The 9,820-nt window shown below is 39.9% G+C and overlaps 1 non-coding gene across 1 annotated transcript; it reads right to left on the minus strand.

Annotated features, from left to right (window-relative positions):
- Window positions 1-9,425: 9,425 nt before the first annotated feature.
- LOC142552427 (small nucleolar RNA R71) lies at window positions 9,426-9,532 on the minus strand. Its single transcript, XR_012821759.1, has one exon. It is a non-coding gene; the product is annotated as a small nucleolar RNA R71 (small nucleolar RNA).
- Between the last annotated feature and the right edge of the window lie 288 nt (window positions 9,533-9,820).

Raw genomic sequence — 9,820 nt, forward strand, 5'->3', positions numbered from 1 at the left:
TGGTGTGCCGAAGTCTATCGTATCAGATCGTGATCCACGATTCACTTCTCACTTTTGGCACAATCTGCAGCAGGCTTTAGGTACGACATTGAACCTGAGCACTGCTTATCATCCCCAGACAGATTGACAGTCAGAACGGACTATCCAGACTTTAGAGGATATGCTGAGATCTGTAGTACTAGACTTTGGTACTAATTGGCAAGATTCACTACCTTTGTGTGAATTCTCATACAACAACAGCTATCAGAAGAGTATCGAGATGGCACCGTTTGAAGCTTTGTATGGCAAGAAGTGTAGATCTCCGTTGTACTGGGATGACATCTCAGAGGCACCAGAACTTGGGCCTGATATGATTCGTGAAATGACTGAGAAGGTGAAGATCATTCAGAAGCGAATAAAGACGGCACAAGACAGGCAAGCCAAGTATGCAAACGTCAGACGTAGACCACTAGTATTTGAAGAAGGGGGCAGAGTATTTTTGAAGATTTCTCCTTTCAAAGGCATTGTCAGATTTAGCGAACGCGAGAAGTTGTCTCCGAGATACTTGGTCCATACGAGATTCTTGAAAAGATTGGCGATAGAGCATATCGACTGGCTCTTCCTCCTTCTCTATTCGGAATACATGACGTTTTTCATGTATCAATGTTGCGAAAGTATATGCCTGATGATTCTCATGTCATTCGGCCTGACGAAGCTGAGCTGGATCAGACGTTGAGTTATGTTGAACAACCGATACAGATTCTTGATCGGAAAGAAAAACAGCTCAGAATGAAGACTATTCCGTTAGTGAAAGTCCAGTGGAGTCGTCATGGCATCGATGAAGCGACGTGGGAGACAGAAGTAGATATGAGAAAGAAACATCCCGAGCTATTTACATGACGTAAGTAACTCTTCAGTTTTGATTATATTACTTTTTATGTATGATTCGATAGATTGCCTACGATTTCGAGGACGAAATCATTTCTTAGAGGGGGAGAAATGTAAGGCTTGAGATTATTAGTCTTCATTGATGTGAGACTCGGAAGATATGAGTATGCATGACATGCAACGGGAAGTATTAAGTGAGATGAGATGAGGAAATATTCAAAATAGGACAGAACGGATGGCGCACATGATCGAAGAAATGCGCGCACATGCGCGACAATTCCAGAAGCATCGGCGCACATACGCGAGATAAGGCGCGCATATGCGCGACACGTCCAGAAACATTGGCGCACATGCGCGAGATAGGGCCCGCATATGCGCGACACCTCCAGGGACTTTGGCGCACATGCGCGAGATGAAGCGCGCATATGCGCGAGGAGTTGGGATTTTCATTGCCAAGACCCGTAGGTCTCGCGCATATGCGCGAGACGTGTAATACAAAGAATGAGACAATTGCCTCAGCCATGCAATTTAATGTGTATGTGTCTTCTTTCCTTCCCATTTCAGCTGAGGAATACCGAGAAGCTCCAGAGAAACCCCTCAAAGCTTCAACCCTTTTAGGACTTTGATTTTACAAGATTCAATCATCCAAACGTTAATCCGATTCGATTTTGAGCTCCTCTCTTCAAAAGCTTCAAGGGGATGTAAGTTTCATTCATTTCCTGCATGATTTGAGATATTGATGTTGGGAAAATTGTGAATTTCACTAGATTACGTGTTCTTGAGATTATTGATATCGTAGAAACGCAACCGGATCAAAGAACGGACGTTGTATGCTATCGTTACTGTTTCTAGCATGTTTAGTGTTAAATAATGCAGATTTTGAGTACTATCATGTGTTTATGATGAAGATTATGAATTGTGGTTACTGATTATTGAAGTTTGGGTTGATCGGAATCGCGAGTTTACGTCGTTATGCCATCGAAATATACTGAGATTAAGTATTGATCCGTATGTGTATCCTTTTGAGTTAGAAGTCGATATGGTGCATTATATATATGTCATTTCAGATTTTGTTTGACAGATTCGTCTTCGAGACTTCGACTACAACATCGATAAAGGTTCAACAAGAAAGGTATAATGCATGTTTTGTTTGGGGAAGATACAACTCAAATGAGATTCAGTTTGAGTTTCCCAAAAAAATTACATACTAGAATTATTGTTTATCTTTTGATATGATTGTGATTGTTTATAGATTTATATTCAAGCCTTTGAGATAGGAGAGTCATTGGCAGACTTGCCAAACTAGATGTTCGGTGGTATCGACGCTTCGGATCAGATTTACTTCGATTGTAGACATTCGATACAGACATGACCGAAGTCTAGGAATAAGACGTACAGTTACCCCGATTGGGAGGGTAGGTGACAGACACTGACGTCTTATTCACACCGAGATCCCTAGAGTAGAGTCGAGTCAAGTCAAGACATGATTTAATTTGAATTGCATGTTTATATAGATTGGTTTCATAGACTATGGAACCCATTATTATTGCTTTGATTCATGATTTATGATGATGTATCAGCATGTATACATGTTTTATACTGGGATTTGTTCTCACCGGAGTTTCCGGCTGTTGTTATGTCTGTATGTGTGCATAACAACAGGTGGGGCAGGATCTGGGTCACGTCAGAGATGAGATAAAGATAGCGTGGTGACTACGGGCGCAGAAGATCACTAGTGATGTTGTATTAGATTTGTACTACTCGTAGTTTATGGTTTGTATTAAACACTAGTGATGTGTTTGTAGTAAAACATGACATGTATATTATATGTGTTGTAATTAAATAAAGAAAGATATTATGCTTAGTATTTACATTTGAATTAATGTTAAAAAGCAAAAATTTGACCCACATTTTGAATAAAGATCCAATTAATACCGAAAAGAATTGAGTTAGAGCCCGGGTCCCCACACCAACTTTGTTGTTAAACAACAAAGCTCTTGAATTGCAAGAAGATGTACAAGCTTCCTCCTTGAGCACACCTTGCTAAAAATTAGGCCCACCACTAACTAGGTAGATCCCCTCATATTTTGCACTAGAAAAATATGAGGATTTTTCAAAGAGAAGTGCAAGAATTCCTCAACCAAGATAAATAGAAAAATGGAGAGAAATGAGTGTGAATTTTTCGGCCAAGTGAGGGGAGAGTGAAGGAGTGAATGAGTTGTCTTGGTGTGAGAAAAAGTAGAGATCAACTTTAGCATGCCATGGAATTTTTTAATCAAAAGTAATCCACAACCTTTCACCTCCCAAGCATGCATTCTCATTTGGGCTTGTAACAATTACAAGGCCCATGGACTTTTATTTAAATGTCCCAAACATATTTGAGCTCATTTAAAGTTTACTTGATTTTACCTAAGCCCACTAGTTTAATAATTATTTCTAATTGGGCTCTACAAGGCCCAATGTAATTTAATTAATTCAACACTTGAATTAATTTAATTATTTGGACTCTACTAGGCCCACTAGTGTTAAATTAATTCAACACTTGAATTAATTTAATTTAGTCTATAATAATGTTTATGAAAATTATTGTTTTCAAATACATTATTTACTTGGCCAACTTTTAATTTTAGGAACACATTCGTAAATTAAAAGTTACGTTTCTCTCATAGAAGTCATACTTCTATTTTTCTTTACGCTTATGAACTCATTTATAAGCCGTTCAACACATTGAACTTTTTTACTTCTCAACGGGATCTAGAAAGCTAGTACTTGTGTGGCCCTCAATGGTTCATTGATACAACTAGCCGTGGGTTCACATCTCCATGTGATACGGACTAAACATGTCCTTATACGAGCATACTCCAATTGCTCCATTCTTACTTATCAACTCCTTGATACAAGAACGTCAGAACTCAAGTCTGATACCCAACCAATCATGTTAAACGCCTAGCAGCATCGCTTACATGATTCCCTAGGTATCAAATGATAGTGCCTGCAAGAACCATTCAATTATGGTTAGCGTACATTACGGTCCCTTCAACTCATATATCCCGATCGATTCGACAACCATTGGTTTATCGAGAGTTGTCAATGAATCGATACTATGTGTCATGTCGTAGTTGCATCGATGGTGTTGTAATGCCCGAGACTTAATTACTGGAATCAGACGTTGATTAATTGACAAAATTGAGATTAGAGAAATGTAATGCCCGAGATTTTGATTCTGTTAATCTGAAATTATTGATTAAGAATTGAGGTGATTATAGCCGGGCCATTTCGAGACCGGATTGGGCAAAGCATATGAATGGTACAAGTTTTGGACAGAACTAGTGGCGCCCAAGCGGTAGAAAGTAACCGCCTGAGCGCCAATGTTCAACAAAGTGTGCTTCGGACAGAAGATGTGGCACCCGGGCGGTAGTTTTTGACCGCCCGAGCGCCAATGGGTATTGTGGAAGACAGAACCTCCTGCGCCCGGGCGGTAAGTTTTAACCGCCCGAGCGCCGAGCAAGCGCCCGAGCGGTAATTCTCGACCGCCCGAGCGCGAGACGTGTTGCGTGAAGAATGTGCCATTTGCCTTCTTGCATGTTAGTGTATGTATATATATATATATATATGCACAAATTCTTCAGGGAAATTAGAAGGAAAGAACCGAGAAAGCTTTGGAAGAAATCCTTACGCCTTATAGTTTAATCCGTCCGTCCGATTTTGAATCCGACTTCGGTACTGTGTTCCTATCGACGTAGGCTACAACTGGACGTAAGTTTTGCTACGTTTTGATATGATTTGGAATTATGGTATTGTCAGAATCTGATAGGATTCATATATGATGTTCTTGACATGTTAGACATCGTATAATCGAAACCGGACTGAAGAATAGATACCATATGGGATTGTTATGATTTTCAGAGTTGAGTTGATTGAGATTGGATATCAGAATTGAATTGTTATCGATATGAGATGTTAGAATTGATATCTGACTGATATGGTAGTGCTGGATATATTAAAATTATGACGTTATGTTGTTGAAACAGAATTTGATTAAATTCTGATTATATCCAGTATTGATTGAGTGGTGTATTGATATCGTACCCTCAATATTGTTGTCAGATTGAGTAGTGACAGGCTTGGGGTTCGAGACTTCGACAGAGTCAGAGCATCAGAAAGAAAGGTATAAACTAATGTTGAGTTGGGATTGCACAACTCGAGTGAGGTTTGACTCGAGTCTCCCTAAATCACATACATAGTTTATTGCATTGATATTTGTAATTGATGAGATTGATGTTTGTATTCTATTGATTTATAGTCACTGCATGTATTGACTACTGATTGTTTAGTCATTGGCTGATTCGCCTAGTCACCGGCTGATTCGTCTAGTTATCGACTGATTCGTCTAAACTTTGGCTGATTCGCTTAATTACTGGCTGATTCGTCTAGTTATTGGCCGATTCGCTTAATTCTTTACTGATTCGTCAATTCTGTGGCTGTTTCACCCAGACACTGGATATAGGAATTATATCGATGGCGTTTAGGGTTGAGTCATTCCTATCGACTGAGATTCGATATAATTCTCAATATTCAAAACCGGGATCCCTAGGTTAGAGTTGAGTCGAGTCTGAGACGACGCGTTGTTTGAGTGAGTCTGTGATGACATGTTGATTTACAATGTTTATATCATTCATGTTGGTTGAGTTGCTACATGTTAATGATATCTTATTTATGCGTTTATATATGTTTTTATATGAGTGCATGTTTACATTGTATATACTGGGATTTATTCTCACCGGAGTTATCCGGCTGTTGTCTTGTTTTATGTGTGCATGACAACAGGTGGGACAGGTTCAGGGTTGAGAAGATGAAGAGAGATCGTGATTAGAGTGGAGGCTCCGGACTTGGATTAGAGATAGGGTTAGACACGTGATATTAGCTGTTAAACCTTAGTTGAATAAATGTATGTGGTACAGGACTTGTACTTTTATACTGAGATGTATATACGTTTTATTTCACTACGTTCCGCATTTTAAAAAAAAAATTTAGACCCTGTTTTATAATTGATTAATTAGTCCAATGATGATTAAGAACATGATTAGCGTCCGGGCCCCCACAACAGGTGGTATCAGAGCCATAGATCCTTTAGACTGAAATAGAAGCTAGTGAGCGGGGTAGATTGAGTTTTCCTTCCTTGTTTGTGATTGCTAGCATGATTTACTGCTTTATATAATACATGTTACTTGACTTATCTGATTTGATTGTGTAATATGTATTATTGGGAACAAATCTGAACCGATTCTCGATCAGCAGTAAGATGATCGGAGGAGGGACTGAATTGAAACAGGTTTGTTGGATTGGGTTACTAATCCTTTTGATATTCAGATATGCCTCCTCGAAGAATACCAGAACAGGGTAGCACATCGAATCCTCCAATGGATGTTACAGCCACTCCAATGGAGACATTATTGAAAAGGTTTCAGTCGTTCAAACCACCGACACTGAAGGGTACTGAGACATCAGTTGAGTGTGAAAGTTGGTTAGATAACATTGAGATGCTGTTTGATTCACTGGAGTACAGTGATGAGCGCCGAATTAAATTGATTGGGCACCAGTTGCTTGATGTTGCAAAGAACTGGTGGATTACGATGAAGAAGGCCTTGGAGCATCGGAGTACGACTATTACTTGGGATGTATTTAAAACTGAGTTTTATCAAAGATTTTTCCCAGTGTCGTACAGAAAAGACAAGGGGGCGGAGTTTTCCAATTTGAGACAGGGTCAGCTGAACATTAAAGAATATGTGACCAAGTTCTCTACCTTATTGAAGTTTGCTCCCCATGTGGCTGGAAATGACGAAGCCGTTGCTGATCAGTTCATCAATGGCTTGAATCCCGATATATTTACATTGGTGAACACAGGGCGACCGAATAACTTTGCTGATGCCATGAATAGAGCAAAGGGCGCTAAAGCGGGCCTAATAAGCAGAGAGGAGCTGCATCTGTTCCCCTAGAATCGAGACCACAGCAACCACCTCCCCGATTCAAGAGTGACAGTAGCAGTAGTAAAAAGAAAGATTTTCTGAAGGCTAGAGGAAAGCAGTTTAAGAAGTCTGGCGGCAGTTCTGCTAGCTCCAGTGGTTCCGAACAGAGTTATACCGGAGTTTACTGCGGAAATTGTGGAGGGAGACATTCCACTTAGCAATGCCAGGGAGTACTTGGTAGTTGCCACTTCTGCAAAAAACAGGGACATTTTGCAAGAGTGTGTCCACAGAAGGGTTCTTAAGGATCTCAGAGAGCCGAATCATCTGGATCAGCGGCACAGTGGAGTAGACGATCACCTGCTGTTCCTTCATTTCAGCCAGCACCATCTCAGTCACAGCAGAGGCCAGGAGGAAGTCAGACAGTTGGCCAGCCTCCTAGACAGCAGGCCAAAGTATTTGCTTTGACTGACGAGCAGGCTCAGGAAGCACCAGATGATGATGTTGCAGGTAACTGTTCTTGATGTAGTTATCATGCTTTTGTATTGATAAATACGGATGCTTCCCATATGTTTATTTCTGAACGATTTGCATTAAGTCATGTGATAGGACTCGTTTTTACGTGTTTTTAGTGTTGGTTTTGAGTCGCATTCATGCATCATATTAGTTTGTTTAGTTTAATTTTGCATCTTTTTAGCATTATTTAGCATTTGACTGACCTCGTGTATTTTGTGGTGATTTTGTTGGAATTGAACCAAAGAGTGGGAGAAACTTTGGCATAATGTCGAAGAGGATTCCCCAGCGAGCATTGTGGTCTGGCCGAGGATTATTTTGCGCAAGTGTCTCGCTAGGGCGGTCAAAAGTAACCGCCCCAGCGAAACCAGGGACATGCTCAAGGAAGCTTATTCGAGGACCTCTCGCTAGGGCGGTCAAAATATACCGCCCTAGCGAGAAGCGAGATTGAGAAAGATTTGTTTCCAAATTTCTAGGGACTCTATCCTACACCATAACCTAACACATGAGAACAGTAGCCGTTTTTCATCTTTTATCAGACTTTTCATCATTTTTCTTGGAGAGGAGGCTAGGAGCAAAGGAGATTTCGAAGACCTCGAGATTTCCACGCGTCGTGGCCGTCATCCATCGTCATCTTTAGTATTTTCATTATTCAGTATTTTATTTCTTACATTGATTGCTGGTTTTTATCATGAATTTCAGTAGCTAAACTCTAGATTTGTTGGGATTTGAGGGGATCCTACCCCGTACTCGGTGTTTAACATTATTTCTCGACGTTTTCATTAGTGAATTGTTTATGCTATTGTTCTTTCGTGTTTCAATCGAAGCCTAGCTAACTTCCTTTGATTTTTTCATGTTGTTGATGAGTTCGATAGAATAGTTAACAATAGGATCAAATAGTATAAACCACGGATTTACAATTTTAGTAGATATACGGAATTGGGTACGTGTCGATAGTGATAGTTCACCCGAATGAAAGCTTGTGGATTCCATAGAATGTAATGCAATCTTGAACTGTTAAATATTTGAGGACACTTGAGTACTGCATGTTTTTGATTAGTATTAATATAGCTCGACATAATATATTAATTAGTCTAGGGAATTCCGTCGAACGCACGAGTAAAAGTCGAGTGTAATTATTTAAACACGAGTGGTAGGTGAACTGATAATTCCCAATCAATTCATTTCTCATTTGATTTAATCCAAATTAATCATTGCGTTCTTGAACACGTTTTCTTTGCAATTTAATTATTTTAATTGTTTACTTTACATTAGTTTAATCGTCAACTCAATTTATCGTTGCTAAAGAAATTTTACTTGAAAATAAAAAATAGTGTAACGCAGTCCTTGTGGAACGATACTCGTATTCACTTACGTTTATTATAACTTGACTATCGTGCACTTGCGATATTTAAATCGAGCTTTCATTTATAAAATAAATTTTGGGATTATTCACTGTGCAAGTTTTGCTCGATCAAGTTTTTGGCGCCGTTGCCGGGGACTGTTGATTCACAATTTTTTATTTTTCATTTAAATTCTTTAGTATTATTTATTTTATTGTTATTTGATACTCTCATTGTGTTGCAGATTTTTCTTGTGGTGCATGCGAAGATCACTCGAGTTTAAGCTTGAGCCTTTTGACCCCGAGATCGAACGCACAGCTAGAAGTCGACTACAGCAGCAAAGAGCGATCAACAAAGAGAGGAGCCAAGGCGTATACTGATGTTGAATTATGCACAGCCGTCTCTTGATGGAGCACGTCCAAGCATCGTAAGACCAGTCATCCGAGCTAATCAGTTTGAGATCAAGCCAGCTATCATTCAGATGATTCAGAACACTGTCCAATTTGGGGGAAGTGCACTTGACGACCTTAATTCTCATATAGCTGACTTTCTTGAAATTTGTGATACTTTTAAGTTTAATGGCGTGTCTGATAACGCTGTTCGTTTGCGTTTATTTCCATTTTCACTGAGAGATAAAGCTAAGTCGTGGTTAAACTGTTTGCCTGTAGGGTCTATTACTACATGGGAAGATATGGCAAAGGCGTTCCTGATCAAGTACTTTCCTCCGTCGAAGACTATGAAGCTCAGAGCCGACATTACTACTTTTGCTCAGTATGAGCAAGAGTCACTTTACGAGGCATGGGAGCGCTACAAGGACTTGTTGAGGAGATGTCCACACCATGAGCTGCCTCTTGGGTTAGTTGTTCAAACTTTCTACTACGGTCTGCTTACTCCTAACCGTACTATGATAGATGCTGCTGCCTGTGGTAACTTACTGAGAAAGACGGCGGAGGAAGGATATGAGTTATTGGAGGAGATGGCTGCTAGTAGATATCATCCTCAGTCTGATAGGCAGAGACGAGGTGCTGGAGTTAATCAAGTTAATGATTTGTCGGCGGTTTCAGCACAGTTAGAAGCTTTGAATAGAAAGATTGATGGGATGAGCATGAGTGGGTCGGCTATGCGTCTGCAAGA

Source organism: Primulina tabacum, chromosome 7, assembly GCF_025594145.1.
Source record: "Primulina tabacum isolate GXHZ01 chromosome 7, ASM2559414v2, whole genome shotgun sequence".
Lineage (NCBI taxonomy): Eukaryota > Viridiplantae > Streptophyta > Magnoliopsida > Lamiales > Gesneriaceae > Primulina > Primulina tabacum.